Source organism: Pristiophorus japonicus, chromosome 20 (assembly GCF_044704955.1).
Source record: "Pristiophorus japonicus isolate sPriJap1 chromosome 20, sPriJap1.hap1, whole genome shotgun sequence".
NCBI classification, from domain to species: Eukaryota; Metazoa; Chordata; class Chondrichthyes; family Pristiophoridae; genus Pristiophorus; species Pristiophorus japonicus.
Genome location: NC_091996.1, coordinates 56,414,001 through 56,430,112, shown reverse-complemented (window position 1 = coordinate 56,430,112; position 16,112 = coordinate 56,414,001). Strand labels below are relative to the sequence as shown.

Here is a 16,112-nt window from a genome sequence, read left to right as displayed (position 1 = left end):
GTGAATGTAGAACAGCCCTGGTCTAGCCTGACATTCTTGAATCCCTCCATTGATCCTCCTCTTCTTCCTCCAAAAAAACATAGCTATAAGGGAGATTCCTGAGGGAAAACCCATTGTGGCACCCGTGCGGTGGGTAAAGAGGGCACCAGCACGAGAAAGGCTCCTGAAAACATAAGTGAGAACAGGAAAAATAGTCATAGAATAACAAAGAAAATGGTTAAGTATTGGCTTCACAGTTTGGCAAACTTCTTACTGGGTTGTTTTTTTCTCTTTTTTTTTCCGGGCAGATCACTGCACTGCGGCATCCCGCAAAGCAGGCGGGTCGCCACGAGGGTGACCTACACCAGCTCAAAAATTCCTCTCGCACGAGGCGGCGAGAAGCTGGGCGTCACCCCAGACCATTTATTTTCCTTACTCATTAGTTTAAAGCAAACCCTGTGTGTGACTTAGCACCTGGGAAATGTGGAATCAGATTTTATATGGGTGAGGACACGGGCTTCATCATCATCATCATAGGCAGTCTCTCGGAATGAGGATGACTTGCTTCCATGCCGAAAAGGGATGAGCTCATAGGTGTTTCAATGAAGGACCTAATATTCCGGATCCCGAACTATATCTTGAAGGGTGGAAGATGCCTGTGCGTGGATTTTTTTAACGTTGCACACCAGCCACACACGGGCTTGAAAGAGCTCGGCCTTGGTCCAGTGGCAAGGATTAACCAAGACGACTGGAGACCAGCTCTGCTGCACGGACCTCGTGCGCACACATATCGCAGTGTGGGCTGGCCCATGCTGCCCCTGGACCCTTGCCTCTCCTGGGCCCTGGTCACATCCCTCTACGAACTCTTGCCACTCCTTCACCCCTCCTGCTGTACTGGCCCGCACTGCAGTCAGCTGTCGCCCTCCTGCAGCAGCAGGCACTGCTCCCTGAAGAGGTATGCCGCCGCACGCTGTTCCCTCTAATGGCCCCGGCCTGCTGATGATCTTGCATGATTCAGGTCCCGGCAGTCCCTCGGAATCGAGGAAGACTTCCTTCCGCTCTTAACATGAGTTCTTAGGTAGCTGTATAGTCCAATACGAGAACCACAGTCTCTGTCACAGGTGGGACAGGCAGTTGTTGAGGGAAGGGATGGGTGGGACTGATTTGCCGCATGCTCCTTCCGCAGCCTGTGCTTGATTTCTGCACACTCTCAGCGATGAGACTCAGGTGCTCAGCGCCCTCCCGGATGCACTTCCCCCACTTCGGGCGGTCTTTGGCCAGGGACTCCCAGGTGTCGGTGGGGATGTTGCACTTTATCAGGGAGGCTTCGAGAGTGTCCTTGTAATGTTTCCACTGCCCACCTTTGGCTCGTTTGCCGTGAAGGAGTTCCGAGTAGAGCGCTTACTTTGGGAGTCTCGTGTCTGGCATGCCTCGTTAGCATTCACTCACCAACTGGCGAGTGCTTCTTGTGTCGGAGCACAAAATCATGTGGGACCAAATGTCGACACAGGCCCAGTATAATGGCATCGCTGCCCAATTTTCCAATCAGGTTTGCCTGAAAGCCAAGTGCTACTGATCTGTAAACCTCCCCCGTGATTTCAATCGATCTGATGAACATTAAGTTACAATGTGTAGAAGAATCATTAAACCCTGGAGATCGGAATAAAAATTGATGAAGTATCTCACTTGTTATGTTATCCTGTCTTTCTCTTTCAGCAGATCAAATCAATTTTGTCACCATTATAATGCTTTCAAGCTATATTTTAGAATAATTACAGAGAAGAATTGTTGAACAGAGAGCCACTGGTGCTCAGGTTCAAAGTCCAAAAACTACTTCACAAGTTTACCTTGTTCAGAACTGATCCTTATGCATGAATGAATATGATAGACACTGATCTTTCAAAGACAATGGACGGATGAATTGAAGGAGAGAACTTTAAGCATGTACCTTTAATATCATGTTTGCATCAATCAGCTGAGGTTTCAGACACGCATCAATGCAAGAGCGCCAATGTAACAAAAGACAAAACCCAGACCTGACTCCTGAGAGCACTAAACCAAGCGGTGTGATCCCGTGTCTATTAGGTAACCTCACACTGCTTGCATTAAAAACCTGTACTCACACGTTTGTAGAACTGTTGAGACGAGAGGGCTGTGGCTGGCGAGGTGACCAGGGTCAGGGACCTGCTCGATGGCGGAGGAGCGGGCTGGATGGCGCCAGGCGTGCTGGCATGGTGCCTAAACTGGGCCGACGTCCGGCGCACGGCCAATGCCACCGAGTCGCTAAAAACAGCACTGGGCCCTGACTCCGTTAGGTGTGTCGAGGAGGCTCAAGCACATGGAGAGATCTCGTCCGTACTGACCCCCGTCCAGACAGAATTCCTCATTGGTGCCAAGCCCCGAAACCTCCCTCGGGAGCCGGCGCCTCAAAACTTGAGTCACCTCGGGGAAAGCCCCTCCCTGCCTTTCAGTTCTGTGCTCCTGCACACTCTCCACATTGCCATCCTCGTCTGCCATCCGGACACACCATGGCACTCCATCTTGCCGTCCAGAGGAGGCGGGGGTCCCCAATGCAGTGCATTCTACATGGGAGTTCTCCCACTACTTGTTGAGGACTTGGCCTAGGGGGTGGTGAACGGAGCAGTCCCGTGCAATAAATTTTTAAGCCAGTTCACAGGCTCCCAGGCCGCCTGCAATTTCTGCGGTCTGGAGGAGTCCATATTCCATGTTTTTATGGAATGTGCGAGGTTGCAACCCCTATTCGACTATTTAAGGGGGCTGCTGTTCAAATTCTGGTTGCACTTCAGTCCCACACTCCTGATCTTTGGGCACCCTGTGCAGAGGGGAGCGGGTAGGTCCGAGGTCCTCCTCGTAGGACTGCTCCTGGGCATGGCCATGGGTGCCATTAGCCAATCCAGGCAGCGGGTGGTCGAGGGGGTCGTTAGGCCTGACTGCCTGCCTCTCTTCCGCGGTTACATCTGAGCCAGGGTGTCTCTGGAGATGGAGCACGCGGTGTCCACCGGTACGCCCGCGGCCTTCCGCCATAGGTAGGCGCCAGAGGAACTGGAGTGCATCATCACCCCCGGCAACCAAATTTAAATTTGATTTTATATGTTTTAAAGTTTAATTTGTTTTATTGCCAGGTTTTAGTGTCCCCCTCCCATTTTAGCCAGGGGACACTTGTATAATTTGTGGTTTTAGTGCCCCAAAAAACCCCCCAAAAAAAACAAACCATCCCCTCACCAAAAAAACAAAAAAAACAAAAAAAAACAGAAAAGGGCAATTAAAAACTGTTTAATCAGGACGCACTTGATTTAATTGTTTATTTTGTCTTCAATTCAAAAGAGTGGCTGTCAAGGTGACCAGGGTCAGGGACCTGCTCGATGGCGGAGGAGCGGGCTGGATGGCGCCAGATATGCTGGCACAGCGCCTAAACTGGGCCGACGTCCACCGCGCGGCCAATGCCATCGTGTCGCTAAAAACAGCGCTGGGCCCTGACTCCATTAGGTGTGTCGAGGAGGCTCAAGCACGTGGGGAAATCCCGTCCGAACTGACCCCTGTCTGGACGGAATTCCTCATCGGTGCCAAGTCCCGAAACCTCCCTCGGGAGCCGGCGCCTCACAACTTGAGCTGCCTTGGGGAAATCCCCTCCGTGCCTTTCAGTTCTGCGCGGAGGGCTTTCCTGTACGGGCTGCTCCTGCACACTCTCCACCTTGCCATCCTCATCTGCCGTCTGGACACGCCATGGCGTACCATCTTGCCGTCCGGAGGAGGAGGGGTTCCCAGATGGAGTGCACTCTACGCGGGAGTCCTCCCACTATTTATTGGGGACTTGACCTGGAGGGTGTTGCACTGAGCAGTCCCGTGCAATAAATTTTTAAGTCAGTTTACAGGCTCCCAGGCTGCCTGCAATTTCTGCGGTCTGGAGGAGTCCGTGTTCCATGTTTTTATGGAATGTACGAGGTTGCAGCCCCTATTCTATTATTTACAGGGGCTGCTCCTCAAATTCTGGTTGCACTTCAGTCCCACACTCCTGATCTTTGGGCACCCTGTGCGGAGGGGAGCGGGTAGGTCCGAGGGCCTCCTCGTCGGACTGCTCCTGGGCACGGCCAAGGGTGCCATTAGCCAGTCCAGGCAGCTTGCGGTCGAGGGGGTCGTTCAGCCCGACTGCCTGCCTCTCTTCTGCGGTTACATCCGAGCCAGGGTTTCCCTGGTGATGGAGCACGCGGTGTCCACCGGTACGCTCGCGGCCTTCCGCGAGAGGTGGGCGCCAGAGGGACTAGAGTGCATCATCACCCCCGGCAACCAAATTTTAATTTGGTTTTATATGTTTTAAAGTTTAATTTGTTTTATTGCTGGGTTTTAGTGTCCCCTTCCCCTTTTAGCCAGGGGGCACTTGTATAATTTGTGGTTTTAGTGTCCAAAAAAACCCCACAAAAAAAACAAAAAAACACAAAAAAACCCACAAAAAAACAAAAAAAACAAAAAATCCCCAAAAAAGGGCCCTTGTAAACTGTTTGGAGTGTCCCCCCCTTTAATAAGAGGGCACTTGATTTAACGTTTATTTATTGTTCTCTCTCAAAAGAGTTGTAGAGCTGTTGATGTCCGCAGGAGGCGGGGGTCTCTAATGGCGTGCTCTCTACGCAGGAGTCCTCCTTTTATTTACTGGGGACTTGGCCTGGAAGGTGTTGCATGGGGCAGTCCCATGCAATCGGTTTTTAAGTCGGTTCACGGACTCCCAGGCCGCCTGTAATTTCTGCGGTCTAGAGCAGTCCCTGTTCCATGTTTTTGTTGAATGTGCAAGGTTGCTTCCCCTCTTTCAATATTTGAAAGGGCTGCTCCTCAAATTCTGGTTGCACTTCAGTCCCACACTCCTGATCTTTGGGCACCCTGTGTGGAGGGGAACGGGCAGGTCGAAAGGCCCCCTCGTATGATTGCTTCTGGGCATGGCCAAGGGTGCCATCAGCTGGTCCAGGCAGCGGGCGGTCAAGGGGGTTGTTCAGCCCGACTGCCTGCCTCTCTTCCATGATGACATTCGAGCCAGGGTGTCCCTGGAGATGGAGCACACGGTGTCCACACGGTATGCTCGCGGCCTTCCATGAGAGGTGGGCGCGGAGGGACTGAATTGCATTATCACCCCCGGCAACCAAATTTTGATTTGAATTGAGTTGATGTCCAAAATGTAATTTGTTTATTGTGTCGATTTTAGTGCCCCACCCCACTTTTAGCCATGGGGCACTTGTATAATTTGTGTTTCTGGTGCCCTCAAAAAAAAAGAACAAAAAACAAAAAAAAACAAGGGGGCACTTAATTGAAGTCTTTGGAGTGTGCCCCCACCACCCCCAGCCCCCCCAACCCCCGACCCCCTTTTTAACCAGAGAGCACTTGATTGGTTGCAACAAAATAGTTGTAGAGCTGTTGAGTTGTGAGTGCTTAGCCAGTCACGTGATGTTCACAAGACTCAATAAAACCCCAGTCAGTTGGGCTCAGGGGATCCACAATGAGGCATATGGCTGTACGCCTGATGGATGAACTGGTAATGTGTAGTGTAATTGTTAAACCTTTGCTAATAAACCAACTAGTTCTTAATAGCAATGTGCTGCTATGAATTCTTAAGCAAAGAACCCATGTAGCAAATACATTACATCAGACAAGTCCACTGGAACTCCTAGGAATGTGAGATATTAACTTTTCTATATACTTCAAGTTAAGGGAGAGCCCATGCTGGGTTCCAGTAACAATGCAAAATTTCCTGCCTGAAAAGCAGAGCTCTGTCCATTCATCAAATCCAAACAGGCATGCGCTTCTTTGTCACAGTGTTGAGTCAAGTTGCAGTCAGCAGTATAACTGGGGGCTGCTGGTCTGAAGCTGGTAGTTAGAGATTCACTTCAGTCACACTTAACCAGATTGTTTAAACTCAGCGGCCTTGATTTTCTCTTCAGTGGGACCCTGGCTCCCAGCTCAGATGCCAGTGTATTTTCCGGGCTCAGCCCTATTTTTGGCAGGCTCACTGCAGGATTTCTGGCAGTGCTGAGGAGCCCACCTGGGAGAAAAGGAAGGACCTCACTGCAACAGACCTCCGAGTACCTGGAGCAGCTGAACGCTGCAATTTAATAAAAAAGTAAATAATATTGGCCAAGTTGGAATCGGTTGTCCGTTGATTGATGGTACCTGGCTTGCAGGCCCTCTCAAATTGAAACCCCTCCCTTCCACCTCATTCCTCACTAAGGTTTTAGTGAATACATTAGATGATGTGTTTATTTCATTAACATGCCCGTTGAACACACTCAGCCAAATATGACGGGGGAGCAGACTCAGCATCCAGTGTCGGGTGCAGAGGAAATTCCCGGAAGTGACGGTGAAATCCTGCTCGGCCAGTTTCTCTGCCTTGCTCCCTGTTCCATCCAAATAAAGGGAAAAGAGTCCAGTCCAGTGCCCTATCAGCACTACAGGTGCTTAAGTTCAGTGTCGCTGGTGACGCACAGGCTTCCACTTTTGGGTGTCAGCTGTGGCTCAGTATGTAGCACACTCCTCTCTGAATCTGAAGATTGTGGGTTCAAATCCCACTTTAGGGACCTAAGCACATAATTCTAGGCTGACGCTCCAGTGCAGTGCTGAGGGAGCTCTCCACTGCATTGCTAGAGGTGCCTTCTTTCGGATGAGACTTTAAACCGAGGCCCCGTCTGCTCCCTCAGGTGGATGTTAAACATCCCATGGCACTTTTTGTATAAGCGCAGGGGAGTTATCCCCAGTGTCCAAGCCAATAGTTATCCTCAATCAACATAATTGTGATGTATGCAGCACTCAAATCACTGATTCCACACGGTCTGGTGTTGTCGTAACTCCTGTGACCTTAGTCCTTTATTGTGTAACTCCAGAGTGCCTCCCAGCTGGTGGGCAGCCTTTTATACTCTGTCTTGCAGGTACTTTCAGGTCTCCCACCACAGCGCCCTCTGTGGTGCACCATTGTACTTATACATTTAATGTACCTGGACAATACATAACATCTCACTCCCCCTGTCCAATTCCAAAAGCCATTGTCGGAAACCTCGGCCTTGTTCGTCCTGGTTGGTTTGTGAGTGTGAGTCCATGACCATCCACTTCCCCCCCATGTAGAGATTATGCTTGCAATCCGGTACAAGCATGTGGTATTTGCAGTCCTTACATGGGTGATGAAATACATGAGTATAACCTCCAACAGAAAGCAGGTATACATAGATAGTACATTTGTATGGTACATATGATATGTGGTACAGACGTTATGTCAAAAGGTTGCAGGTGCACTGAACAGTTATTTAACCCCAGCTCCACTGGGTGAGGTACGGTGGCAGAGTACTGCCCCTTTTCGCCCGAGGTAATGGGCTGCGCTGAGACAGGGTATCGCAACTAGTGCGTTGCCTCTGTTCTCACTAGTCGCCTTGGCGGCTCATCTGCAGCCGCTGAACCCTTGCATGAATCACGTAAAATCGAAAATCGCATTGGGCCCTTAGGCATGTTAGTCACGGATCCATTAGTTCTTTTGCTTGTACCTCGAGGTATTAACTCTTTTCGTAAATCATTCATATCCATCATTTTAAACACAGTAACCATTCAGCATCAAAATATCAACTCTTATCCTAAATCACTTCATCATACGAATCACATTACACATTTAGACTTGCTCTTGCCTTAAAAAAGTCTTTTTGTGGGGACCACCAATGGTGTAAGGCCCTTTTAGAGCTCCCCAGGTGCATTTCCCTTTGAAGACGCTATCTTGTGGTTCCCACGAGGCTTCCCTTGGGCGCTGCCATTTTAGTTGTACTGCTTGCCTTTGTTCTTTGCAGAGCTCTGCTGCCACAAGGCTCACCATCAGCTCGCTGGCCTGACGTTTTACTCTCTGGAATAGAAGGAATAAAGAAGAAAGAAGAAAGGAAAACAGCCAAAACAATCCGATCTTGAATCTGGCTCTTTGAATTCGATCCGTCATAGTCCCTGTGAGAACGGCCTCCGTGATTGCTGCCGTATCCTCCGCTCTGGCTCCTTCGCCCACTCGAGTAGCTGTCACGGTCTCCCGAGTCGTACCTGCCACCACCGTAGCCTCCGCCGCCGCTGCAGCCTCCGCTCCTGCCGCTGTGCCAGTAACTGCCACCTCTCCTGTGGCCTCCGCTCCTGTCCCAGTGACTGCCGCCTCTCCTGTAGTCGCCATAGCCGCCACCACCGCCGCTGCTGTCCCGGCCTCCACCGTAGCCGTGACCGCCGCCCGACTCTTCCTCCACGTGGGCCCTCCCCCCCCGGACTTGTCGACCATCGATGGACCTTCCGTTCAACGCCCGCAGCGCGTCGCCAGCTCGGACCTCAGCAATCGGCCGCACTTGAACACTTGCTCGTCTGTGGAGGCTGAGGCTGCAGGATTGCTTGAGGTCAGGAGTTCTGGGCTGCTGTCGCCTGTGTGGGGATTTAGACTGCCGATGAATGGCTTCTTCCTCCTCCAGCTCGGTTGGCGCTGCTCTTTGCGAAACCGGGGAACAGCAGTCTGTGGAGGAATGAAGTCTTTCCAGCTCCCACAGACCTTCCCCATCCACCTCCTGCCGAGATGCGTCGGCCCATCTCCTGCAATGACCCACAAAGATAAACCATGCGTCTCACCCCCGTGAGATACCTGCACATCCGCTCTGCCAAGAACAGGTATCAGTTCCTTGGTGTAGGTACGCAGCTTTGCCATGACCGGGACCAGCTTGGGTCGTGCAGCTGGGTTGACCCACAATTTTTCAAAAGTTACCTGACTCATCAACGACGGACCTGATCCAGTGTCCACTTCCATACTCACTGGGACTCCGTTAATCTTGACCTCCGTAATCACCAGGGCCGAACCGTCGGTACACATATACAGTACAAACAACGCCTCGTCTTCTTCTGCCTGCTCCTCGCTGGAAAATGGAGCCTCTACCATCTCCTCAGCCACACGGTGAGTCAGGTGTATTTTGCACATACGCTGAAGGTGGTCTTTCGTGTGGCAGGTATTGCACGTGTACTCTGCAAACCTGCACCGGTGAGCCCCACGGCTTCCTCTGCAGCGCCAGCATGGTGCTGCTCGATTAGCCCCCCTTGGCGGACTCTGAGTTCCAGGACCCCGAGATCCGTGCTCTCTGCCCTGGGCAGAGCCATGTTCTGCAGTTTTGTCCGTGGTGGGCGCTATCCTGTGAATAGTACCTGCCGGGTTCGAGACTATGTGGATCATCTGCTTGGTGCTGCAAGTCGAGGTCATAAACACCCAGCTGATGGTGATGGCTTGTTTCAGGGTGACTGTAGGTTCAGTGGATAGCAGCCTGTGAAGGAGACCCTCATGGCTAATCCCCATAACAAAAACGTCTCACAACGCCTCATCAAGGTGTGTGCCAAAATCACACGGCACCGCGAGTCTCCTGATGTCCGCAGCATATTTGGTGACATCCTGGCCCTCAGGTCTGCAGTGGTGGTAGAATTTGTGCCTGGCCGTGAGGATGCTCTCCTTCGGTTTAAGTTGGTCACGAATGAGTGCGATCAGCTCCTCATATGACTTGTCCCTGGCGCTCTCAGGTGGCAGCAAATCCCTGATGAGACAGTAAACCTCATTGCCACAACTGGCAAGCAATATCGCCTTACGCTTCTCTCTCAGTGCGTCCGTGTTCCCCGTCAGGTCATTTGCTGTGAAGTAGTACTCGAACCTTTCCATAAAGGCCTCCCAATCATTTCCCACCATAAAATCCTTTAACGAGCCCAGAGTAGCCATGGTTGCGTGAAGTTCGTCCGTGTCCTTGTCGCCAATGTGGTGTATGCAGCACTCAAATCACTGACTCCACATGGTCTGGTGTTGTAGTAACTGCTCTGACCTTAGTCCTTTATTGTGTAACTCCAGAGTGCCTCCCAGGTGTGGTGGGCAGCCTTATATACTCTCTCTTGCAGGTACTTTCAGGTCTCCCACCATAGCGCCCTCTGTGGCGCACCATTTTACTTATACATTTAATGTACCTGGACAATACATAACACATATAAAAACAGCTTACCTGGTCATTATCACATTACTATTTGTGGGAGCTTGCTGTGTGCAAATTAGCTGCTGCGTTTCCCACATTACAACAGTGACCACACTCCAAAAACACTTCATTGTCCGTAAAGCACTTTGAGATGTCCGGTGGTTGTGAAAGGCGCTATATAAGTGTAAGTCTTTCTTTCTTCTCTTTTCATCCTTGCCATCACTCTCAAACATTACAGTCCACAGATATTAAGCGAGAAACAGGAAATTGGAACACAAAAAGTAGAAAATGCTTTAAAGCTTCTTTTCATCCTTTGACAGAAAGTTCATCTTGGTCATCTCAGCATCTCATGCTTTCCTTCTAAGATGATTACAGGTCATTCCACTGATAATTCCTCCCTTGAATTGTTTCCCACCCTTCCCCCACTCCATCTGATTCCATTTAACTGCTTGTTCAGTTTTCAGTTTCCACGAATGCTGACTTTCATTCTGTGTGTTTCCAGCATTATCTGTGTGTCTGTTTCACATGTCGGGCTCCTTGGGAACATTTTATGTTGACGACTCTATCGCAAATTACAAGGGACATTCTATTGATCTGTAGCAACCATCCTTATATTATCTTTTTATCACATGTTCAGTGGAGGAGTGTGTGAGAATCATTTTCTGTCAGCTGTTGTGACTCGCAGTGGGTATCACCAAAGTGGCAGATACAGCTAATTGGGTTGCGCCCGAATTGGGCAAATGGGACCACCGGCCTCATTTGTTTATTACTGGCTAAATGTGATGGCCACTCATGGCCTCAGAAGGAGATCGTCGGTACCAGGCTGGCAGCACAGTTGTCCAGGTCGCAGGCTGGCTGAGGTTCTCAGGAAAGTGACGGTTTGGGAGAGGGGGGGCAATTGGGAGTGGGTGCTGCAGCCTGTAGATTTAAAGTAGAGCTGGGAGCAGTACTCCTGCTCCACTAGGCGCCACAATAAGGAAAGCAATAACATTGTTAAAACTTGCCTTTCAGGTGTCAGTCTCCTGCAGTCCATTTAAGAACCACGGGTTCGGCTGCTAAGCACCTGAAGAAACTGACCACAGTGCGTATTATGCCCATGCGTAATCCAGTTTCGCTAAGGGAACCTTATACAGGCGTTAGGCCCCCAGTTTGCACAGGTAAACATCTATGGTTTGGTGTGTGGAAAATTATTCAACAAGCTAAAGAAATTAAAAGTTTATCTGGGCAGATTGTAATGTATTTGCTTCATGAGTTCTTTGCTTCAGAATTCATAGCAATACATTGCTATTAAGAACGAGTTGGTTTATTAACAAAGGTTTAATAATTAAACTACACGTTACCAGTTCATCCACTAGGCTCACAACTGCATACCTCATCATGGATGACCTAGACCCAACTGACTGGGGTTTTATTGAGTCTTGTGAACATCACGTGACTGACTAAGCCACTCACAATGCAACAGCTCTACAACTCTTTTTAGAGGAGACAAAATTAACCAGTTAAATCGAGTGCCCCCAACTCTCGGGGACACTCCACACAACAACAACAGCTCGACAAACCTATGAGTATACTCACAGGTGTATACATTATGCAAATGTCTCTCTTTAGCACACCTGTAGAGCATAAAGAGGAAAATAACACAGTTCATCTGATTTTTCTGCCTGTTTCAATTAATGAATTATATTATGGGCATGCCATCTTCTATGCCCAACTATTCACTCTGCACTCCACCCAGGGGATGCTTTACCCCCTTGGCGCGGAGTAAGAAAATCTGCCACACCATATTATATATTTAACTTAACGAAGCACATTTCTTTCATAGAAACATAGAAACATAGAAAATAGGTGCAGGAGTAGGCCATTCGGCCCTTCTAGCCTGCACCGCCATTCAATGAGTTCATGGCTGAACATTCAACTTCAGTACCCCATTCCTGCTTTCTCGCCATACCCCTTGATCCCCCTAGTAGTAAGGACCTCATCTAACTCCTTTTTGAATATATTTAGTGAATTGGCCTCAACAACTTTCTGTGGTAGAGAATTCCACAGGTTCACCACTCTCTGGGTGAAGAAGTTCCTCCGCATCTCGGTCCTAAATGGCTTACCCTTTATCCTTAGACTGTGACCTCTGGTTCTGGACTTCCCCAACATTGGGAACATTCTTCCTGCATCTAACCTGTCTAACCCCGTCAGAATTTTAAATGTTTCTATGAGGTCCTCTCTCATTCTTCTGAACTCCAGTGAATACAAGTCCAGTTGATCCAATCTTTCTTGATAGGTCAGTATCGCCATCCCGGGAATCAGTCTGGTGAATCTTCGCTGCACTCCCTCAATAGCAAGAATGTCCTTCCTCAGGTTAGGAGACCAAAACTGTACACAATACTCCAGGTGTGGCCTCACCAAGGCCCTGTACAACTGTAGCAACACCTCCCTGCCCCTGTACTCAAATCCCCTTGCTATGAAGGCCAACATGCCATTTGCTTTCTTAACCGCCTGCTACACCTGCATGCCAACCTTCAATGACTGATGTACCATGACACCCAGGTCTCTTTGCACCTCCCCTTTTCCTAATCTGTCACCATTCAGATAATAGTCTGTCTCTCTGTTTTTACCACCAAAGTGGATAACCTCACATTTATCCACATTATACTTCATCTGCCATGCATTTGCCCACTCACCTAACCTATCCAAGTCGCTCTGCAGCCTCACAGCATCCTCCTCGCAGCTCACACTGCCACCCAACTTAGTGTCATCCGCAAATTTGGAGATACTACATTTAATCCCCTCATCTAAATCATTAATGTACAGTGTAAACAGCTGGGGCCCCAGCACAGAACCTTGCGGTACCCCACTAGTCACTGCCTGCCATTCTGAAAAGTACCCATTTACTCCTACTCTTTGCTTCCTGTCTGACAACCAGTTCTCAATCCATGTCAGTACACTACCCCAAATCCCATGTGCTCTAACTTTGCACATCAATCTCTTGTGTGGGACCTTGTCGAACGCCTTCTGAAAGTCCAAATATACCACATCAACTGGTTCTCCCTTATCCACTCTACTGGAAACATCCTCAAAAAATTCCAGAAGATTTGTCAAGCATGATTTCCCTTTCACAAATCCATGCTGACTTGGACCTATCATGTCACCTCTTTCCAAATGCACTGCTATGACATCCTTAATAATTGATTCCATCATTTTACCCACTACCGATGTCAGGCTGACCGGTCTATAATTCCCTGTTTTCTCTCTCCCTCCTTTTTTACAAAGTGGGGTTACATTGGCTACCCTCCACTCCATAGGAACTGATCCAGAGTCAATGGAATGTTGGAAAATGACTGTCAACGCATCCACTATTTCCAAGGCCACCTCCTTAAGTACTCTGGGATGCAGTCCATCAGGCCCTGGGGATTTATCGGCCTTCAATCCCATCAATTTCCCCAACACAATTTCCCGGCTAATAAGGATTTCCCTCAGTTCCTCCTCCTTACTTGACCCCCCGACCCCTTTTATAACCGGAAGGTTGTTCATGTCCTCCTTCGTGAATACTGAACCAAAGTACTTGTTCAAATTACACAAAGTCTTCCTGTCTCTCTTTGGCCTAACATAAACCACAATACTAAAAGATTATCAACTGCGGCATGAAGCAAGACAAAACTATCGGTGCATCGCTTTATTTGAACTATCTGCTGCCTCAGATTACTGTTCTTGTGCAAATAAAGCTGCAAAGGGTTCAAAGTGTATGGCCTACTACAGTGCACAGATGGTATTGCAGCCCTTGAAATAGCTGAATCCAGGAGCATTGGTGGAATATTCATCTCATCCATCTGCTTCATCTTCAAAACTCTGCCTGCTTATATATTTCTCTGCGGGTGATGCCTTATTCAAAACTTTCTTTCCAATCAAAAAAAAACTCGTAAGATTGAATTTGGAAAGTGCCATTTTGCAATAATGGGTTTCCCGACTGCCGTGGATTTGTAATTAAGCCTCGGATGAAGTCAGCTTCCCTAATGGGGCTCGGATAGAATTAAAACGAGGGAACTGAGAACAGCCCAGTGGAAAAATAATCAGCCAGGATTCCTGCTCCTGATTGCTGTCCATTGACTCCTGCTGGGGAGTGTGTGCATGTGGATTCATTGGCGGGGGATGGGGGCGGGGAGGGGCGGGGTGGGATGGGCGGGGGGAGAAGGGAGGGGTGGCGGGGTGGGGATGAGGGGTGAATGACATTTTAACTTTAGGCATTGTAAAACGGGTGATATCAGATCGGCTGCCCTTTATACATTCAATTTTTACCAATTTGCATTTCAGTTCAACTCAATGGAAGGGAAAATCAGACAGGCCAATTCGATATCGCCCGCTTTACGCTATTGCCTGGAGTTAAAATTGATGAGGAAAGGATTGGATTCTGCTGGGACTATCATCACTGTCTGTAATGGTGCTTCATTTACCCTCTATTCAGGGGTCCCTTGGTCTGTGCACTATTACTCCCAACCGGCACAGGGGCTGAATACTCTTATTCCTGCCGACCACATTTTGCTTAGCACGCTGAGCTGGCCTGTGCTCACAAACTGTTTGTAGGTTTGTATATCTTTATAACAATCTCATTTAAGTCATGAACTGTGCATCTGAGGCCCGTGTTACTGTATGAACTCAAAAGGCTAACTGCCACGTAATACTGTATCCCAAGAATTAAGCCTTGTTAAAGCAATGCTACTGTAACCCGACAAACTGACTGATGTGGCACTCCAGTGCAGTGCTGAGGGAATGCTGCACAATCGGAGGTGCCGTCTTTCAGATAAGACGTTAAACCAAGGCCCCGCCCCGCTTGCTCTCTCAAGTGGTCATAAAAGATCCCATGGCACTATTTCAAAGAAGAGCAGGGGAGTTATCCTTGATGTCCTGGCCAATATTTATCCCTCAATCAACATAACAAAAAAAATGATTATCTGGTCATTATCACATTGCTGTTTGTGGGAGCTTGCTTGTGCGCAAATTGTCTGCTGCGTTTCCCACATTACAACAGTGACTACACTCCAAAAGTACTTCATTGGCTGTAAAGCACTTTGAGACATCCAGTGGTTGTGAATGGCACTATATAAATGGGGCAGCCAATTTGCAAAAGTGGGTTTTGTTACATTTTGGTAACTATTTTAACAATTGTATTATCATTAAAGTAATGAAATAAAGTTGTTTTGAGTTGTACACAGAGTCTGTGTCCTTTTTTTGATTCATTCATGGGATGCGGATGTCGGTGGCAAGGCCAGCATTCATTGGCCTTGAGAAGGTGGTGGTGAACTGCCTTCTTGAACCGCTGCAGTCTTTGTGGTGATACTTCTTTGTAGCAGTTTGGAACAACTTAGAGGGCTGTGAACCACATTACTGTGGGTTTGGAGTCACATATAGGTAAAGATAGCAGATTTCCTTCCCTAAGGGGCATTAATGAACCAAATGGGTTTTTAACAACAATCTGGTAGTTTCATGGTCAACATTACTGATACTAGCTTTATAATTCCAGATTTATTTACCGAACTGAATTTAATTTCCCCAGCTACTGTGGTGGGATTTAAACGTATGTCTCTGGATCATTAGTCGAGGCCTTTGGATTACTAGCCCACTATGCTACCGCCCTGTCCTTTCCTTAATATCTCGGAGGTGAGCTGAGGGTCAAATGGTATTCCTACCGATGCCGGTAGTTTTTCTGTGGCTGTACCTTCTTAATTGATAGAAAGAATGAGTATTTACATAGTGCCCTTAAAACCTCAAGACTTTGCAAAATGCTTCAGTCAATGATGAACATTAAAATTGTAGTCACTGCTGTTGTAAGGTAGGAAATGGGTCAGACAATTTGCACACGTCCCAGTGACAGCAAGGAGGGAAATGACCATGTGATCTGTTTTAGTGAGGTTGGATGAGGGATAAATATTGGCCAAGATGCCGGGGAGAACTGTCCTACTCTTCTTCAAATAGTGCCATGGGGTCTTTTACGTATGCCTGCGAGGGCAGTTGGGACCTTGGTTTAACATCTCAGCTGAAAGACGGCACCTCTGGCAGTGCGGTGCTCCCTCAGTACTGCACTGAAGTATCAGCCTAGATTATGTGCTCAAGTCTCTGAAATGAAGCTTGAACCCACAACCTTCTGATTGAGAG

The 16,112-nt window shown here is 48.5% G+C and overlaps 1 non-coding gene across 1 annotated transcript; it reads right to left on the bottom strand.

Annotated features, from left to right (window-relative positions):
• Window positions 1-280: 280 nt before the first annotated feature.
• On the bottom strand, window positions 281-432 carry LOC139233251 (U12 minor spliceosomal RNA). Its single transcript, XR_011588170.1, has one exon. It is a non-coding gene; the product is annotated as a U12 minor spliceosomal RNA (small nuclear RNA).
• Between the last annotated feature and the right edge of the window lie 15,680 nt (window positions 433-16,112).